We start from the raw sequence: 17,524 nt of genomic DNA, 5'->3' as shown, positions 1-17,524 counted from the left end.
CTCTAAAAATCAATGGAAGGAATATCCCTGGGTAAAGATTAACAACAGCAAAAAAGATGAATTATACCTGCTATTACCTGTCAAATGACCTATTAGGAAAATTTATTAAGATTAGTTAATGCCTAGAAACCAATGTTAGTGAGTAAAATATATTAGCTTACAATAAAACTGTTATTATTAAGAATTAAGTAAAGCAAATGCCCAGGAGCCTGAGAGTAAGTGGGATTCATTTGGCTCTTCTGACCCTGAGAAGAGCAAGTTACTCCTCTGAACATCGGTGTTCTCCAAAGCAGGGCCCAGTGGGCTGGAGCAGTGGTTTTCCTACCACTGTGTGGCTGCTGAAGTCCTCCCTAAGGGGAATGACCTTCAGTTCAATCAATGACTAACTCTGTTGTTTGTGGAATGCGTTTTTATAGGAGAACATTCCAAGACGTGTTGAAGAATGACTTTTGTAACATCTTTTCAGTTATTAGCTAAAACTTTCTGATGTCTAAGGCTTTGCGATGGTACGTCAATGTAGATATTTAAATGTAATGACTTTGGCGGTCTGTTTCATGAAATGTGTATGTTCCCAAGTTAAAATTCCCTGTTTGACATTGACCAATAGAGAGTCCTTAACTATTTGGTCAGCCACTTCTATGCACCAAAGAAATAATACGAGTGAATGTGCATTTGGGGGGAAGAGGGATCTCTATAATGAATATCATAAACATTTTAAAGTCAGTTAAATAAAAATTATTAAAAAAAAACTCAAAGTCAGCCCTGGCCGGTTTGGCTCAGCAGTTAGAGGGTTGGCCTGCGGTCCGGAGAGACCTGGGTTCGGTTCCCGCTAAGGGCACGTACTTCGGTTGCAGTTTGTCCCCAACCCTGGTTGGTCGTGCAGGTGGCAGCCACTCGATGTGTCCCTTTCATGTCGATGTTTCTCTCTCTCTCTCCTTCTCTCTCCCTCCCGCTCTATCTGTACAAAAAATGGAAAAATGTCCTCAGGTGAGGATAAAAAAAAAAACCTCAAAGTCATCTTTGCACAAACACAATTGCCAGTGTATCAATGTTTTTGTAAGTAGAGTCTGATAAAATTTGTCAGGATTTTCTTCTTCTTGTCCTAAAGGACCAAGACTATACCAATTTTTCTCATGCTAAAGATTAATATTTGAAAGGATATCTCTTCAAGGGTAAAGCCTATGAAATATCAACTTCTAGGATAGAAGCAGAGGACCTTTCTATTCCTAAAATAAAGTGCACGTTCCTCATGACCCAGCCGGAAGCCTGGAGCTGCCTTGCAGTGCTGTCCCCAGGGACCATGCCCGGGACCATCCACAGAGACTTTATAATGTGAAGTTCCAACACGACCTTGTTTATATTTGTATGTTCATTTTTTTTTCTGAAAATATAGTGAAGTGCAAGGAACTTTGAACATGTCTAAAACTTGAAGTTACCAAAATGCATATATATCTAATAATTAAAAGCATATTGTTAAGTAGCCTTTAAAATTTTATCTTTTTACTTTTTAAAAAGCCTCTCAGATTTATCTTGTTAAAAAATAGTTGTTGCGCCCTGGCCGGTTAGGCTCAGCAGTTAGAGCGTTGGCCTGTGGTCCAGAGAGACCCGGGTTCGGATCCCGCTAGGGGCATATGCCTCGGTTGCAGTTTGTCTCCAGCCCTGGTTGGATGTGCAGGTGGCAGCCACTCGATGTGTCTCTTTCACGTCGATGTTTCTTTCTCTCTCTCTCTCTTCCTCCCACTCTATCTGAACAAAAAAATGGAGAAAGAAAAAAAAAAAAAAGTCCTCAGGTGAGGATTAAAAAAAAAAGTTGTTGCACCCTGACCAGTTTGCTTGGTGGTTAGAGTGTCAGCCCTCAGACCCAAGGGCCTCAGGTTTGATTCCTGGTCAAGAACATGTACCTGGGTTGCGGATTCTATCCCCAACCCTGGTCTGAGTCTGGTGGGAGGCAACCAATCTATGTGTGTGTGTGTGTGTGTGTGTGTGTGTCTCTCTCTCTCCCTCCCTCCCTTCCATTCTCTATAAAAAAAATTTTAAAAAGTCAGTGGAAAAATATCCTCGGGTGAGGAGTAACAAAAAATAAAATAAATAAATAAAAATTGTTGTTGCTTAATAATAACCTAAAAATGCAAAATAAAAATGCAAAATTTCATCAGTTTGACTAAGACTTTTAATCTTTTGGCCACAACATCACTTTTGTTAACTGAAATGAAAGTTCTGAAAGGCTTGAACTCTCAGCTTGTCTTTAACATTGTCAAAAAGTGATGCAATGTTAAGCCTGCAGGGAGGGCATTTTGAACTTTCTATTTCAATGTCTTATTGTTTCAATATGATAACACAGGGAAAAATCCTAGCACATATCTAGGCATTCTGTAAAAGTTATCTTCTTTGCTAATAAAAATTCCCCTTAGAACACTGATGGCCTCTTTAGTTTAAAAGCCAAATGCCAACAAGACATTTCTCTAATGGAAGTCAGGTCAATAGGCTAGAAAAACACAGAAGTAGAGGTCCAGAGCTGAGCCAGCCGAAGCTGTGCTCAGTTTATGTCCGTCCACGTGCTACTTGAGCTCTAAGACCAGACAGCACTCTCAGAGTATGGCACTCCTAATTTCAAGAACCTCAGTGCCAAGATTTATTGGGAAGTTGGAAGTTTGCATCTAAACCGAGGGGCCCTTACCATAACGTAACCAGTGCTGAGGAATAGGATTTATAATCCTCTAGCCTAGAGAGACGTAATTATTTGGCCACGACATCATTTTCATTAACTGGAATGAAAACTCTGGGTGATGTTGAGAACTCAGTGGTAATCACACAGGATATGCTGACATCTGGTGGCATTGATTAAGCAAAGACCTAGGACTTAATAAGCAGCATTGTAATTAAAATTATTGACTGCATTGTTTTTAAATTTCAGAATTCCTTTGGAGCTTTCCTAACCTCTATTTTAAAAGGCTTTGCTTTTTCCCTGTAATACTTGCCATCTGGCCTAGTCCATTCAATAAAGCCTTCGGTAAAACCTTATTATTTTAACTCAAGGTTAATTAGTCCTAGATTCATAATGATAGGTGTGAACTGTTCCACTAATTTAGGACTCCAATTTTAATAATAAGATCTAAATGGTAATTCATTTTTATGGGTTTTTTTTTTTTTTATTTGTTTCAAGGAATAACTTAACATGAAGTAAATGTGATTTTTTCTAGTTTCTTGCTTAGAAGCCAAGAGTGGAGAGCTGCCCACAGTAAAAGTGGGCTATGGTGTGTACAATTTCATGCTACTAAATCATTTGACCTTTCAAAAATATATCTAATCAAATCTAGGAGAGAATTACTGTCTCCTTATTAGCATGACTCTCTCCAGAGTTGTCTATCAAGAGAAGTATAACAATAGTTTCCACCCTGCTTTGCAGAGTAACGAATGAAAACAGATTTTGACTGGTCCAAAGTCAGTGTCAAGTCCATGAACAGAATCCGGGAGTTGCTAAGTCTTGGTTCTTGCCACCTTTTGATGTGTGTTTCCATTTAAGATGAGTGACATGTAGTCAGTTGTCATGGTGTTTAAAAGATTTCTGTAAGGTCTGACTTTTGCATCAGATTCTAGACTAAAATCATGTTTAAATTTTGTTTCCTCTCATCTTTTCCTGGTTTTGATTATTTTTTAAGAGTAGTTGATGGTCTCATGACACGAGCCTTCTATTTTGTATTTTAAGTCTCGTGTTTTGAATTTTATGTGAAATTGTGGGTTTGATCTTTGACCTCTGTTTACTATAATACTGATTTGCCACTAATTTGATAGCAAGCCATAGGGATCTACTGTAAACAGGCTGCTCACTTTACACAGCTCTGTTTTACTCTTAAGTGAAGAAACATGTGCGTAGAATGTAATTGAAAGGCTCTTGCAGAAGTAATAAAAACCACGAACGTTCTCAACTTCCCAGGTAGCACTCAGATTAATCACTTTCTGTGACAGAAGACCTAGTAAATTGAGAGGCAAGTCATCAACGTAAATATAACCTTGCATTTAGGTTTAGCTTGGTCAGTGTACTCATCCAGAAACAGGGAAACATGGTATAGACCCCTCAGCCCTGCCTGGAAGGTTGGGCTCTGAACCCAGAGACTACCGCTCACAGGTGTGGTCAGTGCAGGAGGCGGGAGTAACCCTGAATTATTTCATGCACTGATCCTGAGGGAGACGGGGTCAGTGCAACCCGGGAGGACTGCCCAACACAGCGACCTGGGGAAGAAGCACGGCCTGTGACAGCAACACAACAAGGGCCTGGGGCTTGGTCAGACTTGCACCGCTGGAGGCCCCGAACCTGTGAGCTAATACTTCTGTGAGTTTTACTTCCCGTTTATCAGAATTTCCCAAGGCAACTCTGTTGAGTTTCAATCCCACGACCAAAGGTAGTTACAAAATAGTCATGAGGATGTAAAGTACGGCATGGGGAATATAGTCAATATTATTGTCATAACTCTGCATGGTGCCAGGTGCGTACTGGGAACATCGGAGGGGACCCTTTGTAAAGTATATGATTGTCTAACCATGATGATGTACACCTGAAACTAATACAGAATAATATCGACCATAAACTGTCATTGAAAAATAAAATAAAATTGAAAAGTAAAAAAGGAGAGGGAGAGAGAGATGAGAAAGCCTTGGCAAAGCTCCAAGGACGAGCCTGCCTCATCGCAGCTGCAGCCCTGAGCCCCGGCCAGGAGAGCGTGGCACAGCCCTGGTTTCGGGAAGGTAAGGACACGGCAAGGCCAGCATCTGGGGAGGAAAACACTTTCTTTCTTTCTCCCTATTATGCCAACTGCCTGTGAGTTGCTGGCCTAGTGTCTCATTGGTTCATATTCCAAACCTTAATTTCTTATGGGCTGGTTTATGTTATGCCCAGTTTGAGATCACTCAGCCCTTAGGACTCTGGGCTTTGGCTGAACATGGAGCGTCGGTTGCTGTCCTTGGAATACTTTGATTCAATACTAAAGAATTTGCTATTAAAAACACATTGATGACATTCAACCTGGTTTCCCTTTTCAGTTTCATCTTACTTCTTTTAATCATATTTAGAGATAGCATGAGAATGAATGAGTCTGTCCAACAAACATTTACTGGGCCCCATGCACTGCTCGAGGCATCATGGAAGAGGAGAGAAAAGTGCTCCTTAAAGAGGAGCTCCGTCATGCAGCTGTAAGAGACATGGGCACACATGTGCGAAGTTAAGGAGCAATTTAAGAATCTCACTGCACAATACAAGCACCCAACGAGGTGAGAGGTGCCACAACGCCTGATAGGATTCTAAGGAAAAGGAATGGTGTCAACAGAAAGTGTGCGTTCAGAGGAGGAGAACGAGAACACTAACTACTGGAGCTGAGGGAAGGTTTACTGGCAGAGACAGGAAGTGAACGGGGACTCAGAAGCTAGCATTCCACATGGAGAAGGGGGTGGAATTCCAGGGTCAAGAGCAAACGAGAGGTAGGTGAGCACTGGCGTGTTTTGGAAACAAGTCTAACTTAGAGGGAAAGGTTCATGAACGTGCCACATGGTGCAGGAGACACGAATTCTAGTCCTGACTCAGACCTTTGCTGTTGTGTGACCCTTAGCCAGTCTGTTATGCCAGCTATCATTGAGCTTATTTATCTACATGCTGCAAACAGTACCTCCTCCTCTGACTTGTATGAGGGTGCTGTAAAGATCAAATGACGTAATAGGCATGAAAATGCTTTGTGATACCAGCATGAGGGGCAGATCAGAGAACGCCAGAAATGCCAGCCAGGGTCTGACTTTAATCCTTTAGGCAATAAAAAGTCATTGAAGATCTTTGAAGAAGCAAGTGAATGACATGATGAACAAGGTGTAAGGAACCTAATTCCCTTCTCCAACTCCCTCCTGCCACCCGGCAATCAGTCTCTCTTCTTCGCTGACAATTTTCTGTGATGTCAGTTCAACATCTCCTGCAGGCCCTGGGAGGAAACTACATCCCAGCTCTTGGGAAGAGCTGTGCACGCCTTGAAACAATCATACTATGTAAATCAAAGGCCTTACTGCAGCTCAGGCCTCCCATTCACTTGAGCATATCTATTGTTTTTGGAACTTAATCAAATTTATTCACATTTCAAGATGCTGTGTAGAGAGCATTCTTGCACCGTATCACCAGAAAGCATCCTTGGTTTACGATGTGCTGTCTTTGGCTAGGTAGCTCTGCAGATCATTAGCGCTTTTCCCCATTTCACTGCTTTGCTGACTCCAAACACACGTCTAATCCCCTATAATCTCTTAAATTTTACCTACCTTTTGAGGTGAGTAGGTTTACTTTTTTTAAATATTTAAATGTGACTTCAATCATTGCTAAAATTCACGATATTACAGAGTTCAATTTAGCAATGAGTCATTTTGCAGCAACAAGTTGGAAAATCATTAAATATCAAAATCTTAATCAAATATAATTAATTTTTTAAAACATATTATTTAACTTAGTTTTTCCTTTCTCTGTTTGAAACCATTGAAAAGTTTGGAGAAAATCGAAAGACAACATCTACAGTCCCTTTTTAACCCCATGAATGTTTCTATGATTTTTAGATCCTATATGTTCAGGTGAATGAATGAATGAATGAATGAACAAACGAACAAACTGAAATAACTAGATCTGGAAAAGTGTATTTACTTTTATATCATTCATCTCATTCAGGAGTCAGCAAACTTTCTCTTTAAAGGGCCAGATAATACCTATTTTCAGGTTTGTGGCCGAAAGGTCTTTGGCACAACTACTCGACTCTGCCTGGTGATGAGAAAGCACCAGGGACCACAGTAGACAATGATGGGTGTGTCTGTATTCCGATAACATAGTATTTAGAAAAATGGGCAGTAGGCAGATTTGGCCTTTGGACTGGTCTAGTTCACTTGTTCTCAAATTTAGGTGTGCATCAGAATGACTTGAGCAACCTGTGACAAAAAGATGCCCTGACCCCGGATTCTGATTCTGGGGGTTTGGGCTGGGGCTGGGGCTCCTGTGATTATTCTGATGTACCAATGTTTGGGAACCTATGCTCTTTTCCTTAAGAAATGCAGCTCCAAAGTCATATAAGTCATATATTAACTACCCAAATTTTGATAAGAGACTCATAAAAAGACAGGAGAATCAAAGTTGGACCAGTGAAAATTAGCATGTTTTAAATTGGAAAAAATAAAACAATTTCTGGAAATTTTAAGGACGAATAATTCTGATCCATATCCTAGCCAGTATCAGTTTCTGTGAATCATCTAAACGGTGATACTCAAATAAATTATAGAACTAAAGCTATAGCCAAATAATTTTGTGGATTTAGTCCTTAAGGGGTAAACTGAATTTAAACACCCTCGACTGATTTTAAAAGTTTTATCATCTTTCAGCCTCTAAAATAGTTTACTACTATGATTATTAAAATTATCACAACCAAAAAAAATAACAATACTAAGAGCTTTACAGCTCATAAAATACCTCATTGTTTTAGCACAGCGTCAGTTGATACTTTATAAATCTGGATCCAGACTTTTTCCAAAAGCTTGTTGAAAGCTACTCAGCAAAGCAATGAAAAGATAGAAAATATTTTTTTTCATATAGAAATTGAGGGGAGCATGGGTCCCACCCTGTACAAAAGCATTTCTCATACAAAGAAAAGACACTCAAATTATAAACAGATGACCAATCTCATGGCAATCAATTAAAATGTATCAGGTGAGGTCTGGTTCCAAATTTGAATTCCATTTTTGTTGGCTAACCCCAAGAGCTTCCTCCGCAGTGGGACGAGCTGCTACGTGGAGCTGCCCGAGCCCCTCCCCGCCCCCCTCCCTGCATGGCAAGGCCAGGCCGCCGCACAAGCAGAGAACTTGGCATCGGAGGAGGCCTGCATTGCTCTTGAGCCCATCTGCCAGCTGGTGGTGATAGATGGGGGAGTGAATGTACCCCTTCTTGGCTGGTAGATGAATTTCCACTTGGTGCTCCTTTGTTAGTCAACTCAAAGCTAATAGATTTTTTTTTATTATTATTTCATTATTTTCCTTCTTTTCTTTTAACAGTATGCTGCCTGCCTGGCATACTGTGCAAATATAGACCAGATTTTTTTTTAAAGTCAGAGTTCAAGTCTTGAATTTTAAATCCTAGATTGATGACTATATAGGCACAAATTGTCTCATTTCCCTGCACCTCCATTTTTGATAAATGAGAGAATAACACTTTTTAATGTATTCAATTATATCCCAATAAATAGGTTAATCTTGGCTGTAAGAAAGTTGGACATTAGAACAGAGAAAATTCAATAATCTGATATTTTAAATCGGTTATGTAAGTGATACAAAGCTGTTTTAAATATGTGGTTAATGATGAAAGACTTTAATGCCTGTATAATTAAGAATTGATTTTTTAATTGAATTTATATGGGGACATTGGTTAATAAAATTGTATAGTTTCAGGGGTACAATTCTATAATACATCATCTGTATATTGTATTGTGTATTTACCACGCCAAGTCAAGTCTCCTTTCATCACAATTTATCCCCCTTTTACCCTCTTCTACCTCCTCCCAACCCTTTTCCCTCTGGTAATCACCATACTGTTTTCTGTCTATGAGGGTTTTTGTTGTTGTTGTTGTTGTTTTGCTTCATCTCTTATTCACCCAGTCCCCCTACTCTCTCCCCTCTGATAGCTATCAGTCTCTTCTCTGTATCGATGAAAAATGATTTTTATATTTGCATTTGGCAAATGTAAACTAACTTATAAATGCTTAATAACATAGCAATGATCCCTGTGTGTGTCTCAATGATGACACATTTAGTGCTCTCTGGTTTTTATTTTGAAAAGCTGCTAATCCTCAGCTTGTCTTCACTGAAGTGAGTACTGGTGATCTCACTGGTTTCACTGGTTTCTGAAGCCTTTGGTAACAATTCTCAGCAATGACTGAGTGTCCACCACATAGTTGCTCACCCTGTTCCAGTGCATAGTATTCTGGAACTGATTCTTAGAGGTCAAACTTGTGACTGTATTTTCCCCAAAGATAGTGGAATGAACTGCCTTTATATTTGCTTGATTTAATTTTTTCCCCCAAAAGAACCAACATCATGGCCCAAGAATGTTGGTTTACTACCAAACTGATATTTTATCTTAAAAGGCACAATACACTTAAACGATTTATTCCTCTGAATAGTATTCCCTCTGTGTCTCTTTTCAGTTTGAAACCAACCCCTGCAGTTCTCTCATATTGTGATCCAAGATGCATATTCATATCACAGCTAATCCATGCTTCCCAGGCATCCGCTGCGGGCTGTTCCATTTTGATCTCTAAGTTCAACAACCAGCTGCCTCTTTGTACCTCCTGCTTGTGGAGTGGGGGATCTTCATGTGGCTGCTTAACTGTCAATGTAAAGTTATTATGTAAAACACCTTAAGAATAACATAAGGAGCATCTTGTTGAAAACTTTTGGGGTATATTGCAAAAATGAAAGTGAATAAAGTAAAATGATAACAAAACAAAACAAAACCATTCGTCGTAATGGAAGGTTCTTCCTATACATGTGTACTTTCCCATTCTCTTTCTTCTTCCATCAAATACCAAACTATTGAATATTAATGTCTGCATTCCAAAACAAGAATAGGGGGAACGCAAGCATTCTCTCCTGGAGGAATTTATGTCTTCAATTCTCTCCTCTCCAGAAGACAAAGCATAATTTTTTTTGAAGTCATGGATTCTTCCTCCGCTATTGTATCTGACAAAATCCTACTTATCCTCTGATACGCTACTCAAGTTTGACATATTCAATAGTGCTCTCTAACTTCCTGCAACCAGACAGCACTCATTTGGACTTCATGCCGTTCGGACGATATTTTGCAGGCAGGTTAGCTTCAATTGTTCTCCCACGGTGTCCTGCCTGAGTTTTGCAGCTTGCCCAAACAGCAAATGCCGATGAGGAATGAGAACCCATGGCTGCTGGCTCCAAATTCTAGAATCTTTCTTTCTACATCTTGCATTTCCTTGAACATTGTTCTCTGCTACTCTTTTCTCAGAAGAAGGGAGAGGCTGTTCTTTTCCAAAAGGACTGTAACTTAATCTTTTACATGCTGTCAAATGACTTGGCCCCTACAAGTTACCTAGGTCTCTGCTCCTTGGATTTCTGCTTCTGTCTCCTTGAGGGGTGCCTCATCCTCTTTTTACTCTTTCCAGTTTCCAAGTGTCTTAAAGTTGATCTTCAGCCACATTCTTTTTTGGTGTCTCTGCATCACTGACTTCATTTTTACCCATGAGTTCAAAAACTGCTCAAGTGTCGATTACTTAGCTCAAATCTCTAGCCCTGTGCTCTCTCAAGATACACTATTATATTTTCTAGTACCTGTTTAACATTTCCCATGTATTTTAAAATTATTTCTCCTGTATCAGCTCCTCCTTATATCTTACCAAATTATCCTAAGTGAGAACCTCAAAATCACCTTTTCTTCTGTATCCCCACTGTGAGACAAATCTTAAGGGTCTCTCCCTTCTTTGCCATTCCCGGTGGCATCTCTCTAATTCAAGATCTCTTCACCTCTCTTCTGGACAACTACAATAGATATCTAACTTTTTTTTTAATTCATGTCTCCAACCTTTCCTACACATTGCTTGATGCTGGGAAGTAAATAATACCAAAGCAGAGGACTCAAGACTAGATAGGTCCTTGACCTTAACAGAGGAAACCCCAATATTTAAGGAGCAAGGTAAAATAGATCAATAGATCAACATTTCTAAAATATTGAAAAATATAGATACAGGGTAGAGAAAGAGAGAGAGAAAGGAGGAAAAAGAGAAGAGAGAGAATGAGAAAGGAAAGAGAAAGAGGGAGGGAGGGAAGGAGGGAGAGAGAGAGAGAGAGAGAGAGAGAGAGAGAGAGAGAGAGAGAGAGAGATCCCAAAGGAATATCCTGAAAGCCTAGAAGAAGCAGGGAGGGGCCAACCACTGAAGAGGGCATTCTGATACATTCCACTTTGTTACCATCTATCTTCTTAACATATCACCAAGAATATATATTATATAGCATTAAAGCAAAACACTCAAAATTGATAACTTTATTTTGGGTTTTACAATTAGTTGCATCTGTCAGAGCAATGATGTTCGAAACATTGGCAGAATAGGAAGTCAGAGCAGTGTAAAATAGAACATAAACCCAGATTCTGGGAATGTACTATAGAGTTCTTTTTTTGAGAGCAATAATTACTACCATACCCATCTCAATACAATCTTCTTTATAAGGTTGGATTGTGTATATTTAGCCACTAATGTTGAAGACAAAATGTTGGGGTTTTTTTAACCCCAGGTAAACATTTAGACTTTATCAGAGAAAATAAAATTAAAAAGGTGCTTTATGTAATAATACATACATTGCATCCTTGAACAAAATCTTTCTCATTTAACCACACTTTTAAATTATTTGCAACTGAATCAAGAAATGGCAGAATAAGCGACTATTAAAAACCCCTGGGTTCTCATTTAGTCTCCAGCCAGAGGTGGTCAGCCTTTAGGAAGGCTTATACATTACAAAATGAAAGCATCTTTATTTGAGCAGATTTTTACCATCTGTGGTTTCCAACCCATTAGTGAGTTGTGAAATCAATTTAGTGGGTCATGACCAACATTTTTAAAAGAAATGAAAAGGGATAAAATAAAGATGTTAAAGTGTATCACAATTGTAAGGGTATTAATTCATTCAACTTTTATTTCAGTAAATATAGCTGTATATGTGTGTGCACTACGTTACAATGTAAAAGATATATCTTTATATGTGTTACAATAAAAAAAAAATTAAAACTGATTTACAGCAATATAGTATGCTTCCTGCTCCTTTAAGAAACAACAAGCCTGGCCGGTGTGGCTCATGGTTGAGTGTTGACCCATTCACCAAGAGATCGCATGCTGGAGGTAGCCAATCGATGTTCTCTCTCATCAATGTTTCCATTTCTCTCTCCCTCTCCTTTCCTCTCTCTCTAAAATCAAAAGAGAAAAAAAATTTTTTTAGAACACAAAAACAAAAACAACAGCAGCAAATTCCATCCAATTTTACTTGCCCTCAGTATTGCTGAAGCAGCTGCTTTACAAAGACACCTCTCCTCGCTCCTGTGCTCCATCTGCAGTGCATTTCTTACATCAGAGATTCTCAAAGCATTGTCCATGGACTCTGAGGCCCCTGAGGCCCTTTCAGAGAGTCTACACATTGAAAACTCTTTCATTGTAGGACTGGGACATTCTTTGCCTTTTCACTGTGCTGACTGGCGTTGATGGAGCAAAGGCCATGCACGTGCAGATTTTCCTTAAAGTGCCAATTTCATTTACAATGGCCTTAATAAAGCAGTAAAACGTATTCATTTTATTAAATGTTGACCCTTGAGCACACATCATTTTAATATTCTGTGTGAAGAAACGGAAAGTTCTCATGGAGACCTCAATACAAAGCAATTACAATAGTTGTCTCAAGGAAAAATCACATGTTGTGAACGGAGCTCACTGCTTTTTAGTGGAATACCAGTTTTACTTGAAAACAAATGATGCTTATTCAGATGTGGGTATTTGGCAGACATTGTCTCTGAAATGAACAAAGTGAGATGATCACTTCAGGGAAAACAACTGAAAGTATTTATTGCCGGTAATAAAATTCCAGCTTTAGAGTGAAAAACAATTTTTTTAACTTGACGGTATACCAATACTTAAAGAATTTTATGATGAAATACGTGGTGGTGTTAATGAAAGTGATTGTTTGACATTGTATAATGAAATATGTCAACATCTGGAAGATCTGCATAGCTCAGTGAATCAATATTTTCCAAATGACCAGCACACAATACCAGAGAGACCAATGCATTTCAGAGCAAAGGAGTACAAAGTCATTGACGTGTTTTCAGAACCCACCAACTTTAAAGAAAGCGGCCTTTAAAAAATGACTACTTGTTGAGTTTGGGTGTCAAATCAAAAAGGAACATCCACAATTATCTGAAAAGGCTGTTAAAATACTCCTTCCTTTTCCAGTTACATATTTGTGTGTAGCCAACTTTTCTTCATCTATGTCAACAAAAATGATGTATCACATCAGACTGGATGCAGAAGCAGACACGGAGCTAGAGCTGCTTTCTTTTAAGATGGACATTAAAGAGACTCATAAAAATGTGAGACAGTGCCACTCTCTCACCCTTTCTTGTTAAAAGTATCTTATTTATGCTATGTTATTATATGATGGAATTATTATTTATGATAAGTTAATTTAAATTTTTTTTCTCAGCTTTAGTTTCCAGTACAATAAACATTAGTAGATATAACACATCAATAAAAGTTCTTTGGGGTTCTCAATTACTTTTAAGAATTTTTTAAAGGGACTCTGAGACCAAAATGTTTGAAAACCACTGTCCTAGACCTTATTTGATTCCACTGTGAAAAATCACCAAATCCAAAATATAAATACATATTACTGACATGTATGAATTTGGGCTATTTGAAGCTATTCTGGAGTTTAAAAATGACTTTTCTAACTGAATAATATTTAATAAATATGTCATATAGGCAAGGAAGACATAGGACACCAAATAAGACCCTTAATGTTTTTCTTCTGCTGGTCTTGATTTTAAAGTATTTACTTTCGGCCCTGGCCAGTTTGGCTCAGCGGTTAGAGCGTCAGCTTGTGGACCAGAGAGTCCCGGCTTCAGTTCCCACTAAGGGCACGTACGTCGGTTACAGTTTGTCCCGGCCCTTGTTGGGGTCGTGCGGGTGGCAACCAGTCAATGTGTCTCTCTCACGTCAGTGTTTCTCCCGCTCTATCTGAAGATAAATGCAAAAATGTCCTCGGGTGAGGATAAAAAAAAATAAAATTAAAATTAAAAAAAATAAAGTGTTTACTTTTAATTACTAAACTGTCAAGCTGGCTATCACATATAAACATAACCTTTATTCATCAGCAGAAACCATAATTCTAATCTGACAGTTTAAATGCCTCGTCTCACCTGAGATGCACATCACACACGATGTAAAAATGCCTGCCACAGTGCTCCCAACATCCAGAGCTCTCCTTGATGAAATGCCAGCCCAAGAATCCATGCCCCAGGTCAGACATTACCCTGCAATGAAAGTCCGCACGAAATCAACATGACTTAATTACATTCATCACACTGCAAATCAAATTCTATGCCAATGATACATAGCATTTGGAGCTTATTTTACAAACATTAACTAATTAATCTCAAACATCCCTGAGAGGCAAGACATAATGATATATGAGCTGAAAACCTAATTACGTGTAATTATTCATAAGATTTCCCCCTTCCTAGTGTTTTCTATTGCAGGTTCGGAGAAGCAGACCTGCTACATGCGTAAATCAGATGTGGAAAATCAACCATCACTTATTCCAGCCAGAATTCTCCTCTTACAATGTGCCCACACTTTGTTTTAGAACAGATCAACCTGTACCGTTTTTCACTGGCACAACTCACAGAAACCCCCAAACCCCAAAATGTTAATCTAGCGCTCAACTCATAGTTCTAGATCTTAGACAACATTTACTCCTTTTTACTCCCAAGCAATTTTTATTATTATCCCAATTGTTTGGACCAATTTTGCTCTTCTGTCCTCTTCTCTTCCCACAGGATCTGTTTCCGCTGTAAAGATACAGACACAGGCCCTACCGTGTGCGAAGTTTCTTTCCTCCAGATATTGGGATCAGAAGGCCAACACAGCCTTTTCAGTGATTCCGTGCCTGTTGCCTCCCTGGATTTGAACACTTCCTGGCTCTCCTCAAGCTCTCCCCATTCCCGAATTTCTCATTCCACTTGAAGTTAGGCAACTTCATTCCATCAGATGGTTCTGCAGCAAGATGGGTCTTAAAAGTGAATGCCACATGTTTAAAAACATTGCTAGAAGACATGTTTGTAAAGTGGGATGTTACTATTTGTGGAAAAGAAGGTATTATACAATGACGCTGTAAAATGTACAGATTATTTCAAGAATGGGAAATAAATTACAATACTTATGAGAGCTGTATTAGGGTTCTCCAGAAAAACAGAACCAATAGGAGATAGAGAGAGAGATGATAGATAGAGAGAGAGAGAGAGAGAGAGAGAGAGAGAGAGAGATTTATTTTTAGATGTGATTAGCATTTAAATCAGTAGACTTTGAGTACAGTAGATTACCCTTCTTAATGGGGATGGGCCTCATTCAATCAGGTGAGAATCTAAGGGATTGACTCACATAATTTGGGGAGTGATAAGTACAAAATCAGCAGCGTAGGCTGGTAGGCTGGAAATTCCAGTAGGAGTCACTGTTGCTATCTTTATTCCAGAAGCACAATTTCCCCTACTTGGGGGGAACCTCAGTCTTTGCTCTTAAGGCCTTCAACTGATTGAATGAGGACCATCTCCATTATGAAAGGCAATCTACTGTACTCAAAGTCTACTGATCTAATGCTAATCACATCTAAAAAATATCCAGCATCTACACTGGTGTTTGACCAAACAACGGCACACCATAGCCCAGCCAACTCAACACATATTAGCCTCACAAAGGCCTACCTTGTTTGAGAAAGCTTTTAAGGTGGCTGTGTGTTTCATCTTTGCAATCTTACTGGCTAACAAAGTACCTCTTATGCTGGATGTTCAGTAACTGTTTATTCAGTGGTCAAGTAAAAGAATGTGTGTTGGACTTGTGCTTCCAATAAAATTGTAAAGTTGAGGGATGATATTTCTCTTGCGTGCCCTATAACTGTGGTGATCATGTAACCCACGTTTTCTAGGGTAGACCTGATTTCAAATGCGTGGTCCCATTGTCACACCGTGTGTCCTGATTTTTAATTGTAGAAAACATGGTTACCAGACCTCTAATAAGTAAGCAGTTTCATGCTGAACACAGTCCTTAAATCTCACTAAATACTTACTGATTGAAATGGAATTTCCAGCCAATGGACATTTTGTTTAAAATATGACAAAATACAACTGGGAGAAATTATCATCGTTCTTCTCATTTATTCCTGAGACACAAAATGCAATCTGGTTCTCGTGTTTTAAATTTTCCATGTCCAGTGTTCAGGGTGTGGTTATAATGAATTGTCAGGCCAATATGAAGTAAGATTCTTTGTAATCAAGGGCAAGTTCAAACAGTGTCGAACATTTTTTTAGTGTGAGCAAACAGGCAGGTAATGTATCCAGGAAAGGGCTTGTATAGAAAGGGAGGGACACAATTGAACAAATAAAATTCCCTGTTTATGGATTCTCTGGGCAGGTAATAAAACCTGATGATTTCAGGAGGAAGGTTGATGAATTTATTTTAAAGACATAAAAAGACAGAATCAAAAAAATAAATAAATAAAACATTAAGGACTGTCTTTTTTCCAACAAAAATGACTTGGGGCTTTTCTGGACTGCTGAAATTATTTTCCTACTTTATAATCTGATGTGATTTTTAAAACTGCTGTTTTGTTCCAAAATGATATCTCAAAGGAGTACAAGTTATACCACTTGGAGTTTAGATAGCCTTGGCGAAAATTTAAAGCTATTATAGAAAAATGAGTGATGAATTATCTTCAAGGAAGCCAGAAAGTGCTTGAACCAAAAGCCTTCAGATATTCAGTTAAAAAATTAGCAAGATTAGTGTCATCCTGGGTACAGGGAGTGAAGATATGGAAGGGATGAAAGATGTCTTAGCTGTGGTAAGAGACTAGAATTGTGCTGATCTCATTATGACAGACAAAGAAATTAGGACAGAGAACCAGTTTGGAATATTTAGTAGAGGAGCAAAGGTGACGAGTGCTTTTGAGCAGGTTGAATTTAAGTGAAAAATGAGAATGCCCTGTAAGCAGCTGGAAATGCAGAATAAGAAGGTAGGTGAGAAATCAGAACCAGAGCTGAAGTTTCAAGGATCTTTAATATAGAATGTAAGTAAAGTTCAAACTATTGGCCACAGTTAACTCTTGCCTCCCCTACATCTATCCAAGCCACGAATGTACTCTTCCTAGACTCCAGCTGGGTGGGGTGATTAGCAGGCTCCTGCAAGTCCCTGCACCCTCTGAGACATGGGATTGCTCTCCCTCCCTTCCACTCCATCTAAAAATCAATGGAAAAATATCCATGGGTGAGGATTAACAAAAAAAAAAAGAGAGAGAGAGAGAGAAACAGGTGAAATTAATTTTAACAATGTATTTTAGTTAACCCACTAATCCAAAATATTATCATTTCAATATGTAATCAATATAGAAGTTATTAATTAAATAACCTTTGTACTAATTTTGGATCTGGTGCGTGTTTTACACGGCAGAACACCTCCATTCAGACCAGCACACTCTAGTGCTCAACAGACATGTGTCTAGTGGCTGCCGTTCTGGAAAGAGCAGCTCAAGAAAGCCAGATCAAGCCTCTCCTTCTATCATCCTCAACCCCCCCACCCCCCACCCAGTTCCACTTCCTGTATGAGGACCCACTTCTTTCTCAGGTGGCTTCTTATAAGACACACCCACCATCCACATGGATGTGTTTTGTGCTTGCATGTCTCACACCAAAACC

Source organism: Molossus molossus, unplaced genomic scaffold (genome assembly GCF_014108415.1).
Source record: "Molossus molossus isolate mMolMol1 unplaced genomic scaffold, mMolMol1.p scaffold_m16_p_16, whole genome shotgun sequence".
Classification (NCBI taxonomy): Eukaryota; Metazoa; Chordata; class Mammalia; order Chiroptera; family Molossidae; genus Molossus; species Molossus molossus.
The sequence above is the reverse complement of the archived record's forward strand: the minus strand, read 5'-3'. Positions refer to the sequence as shown.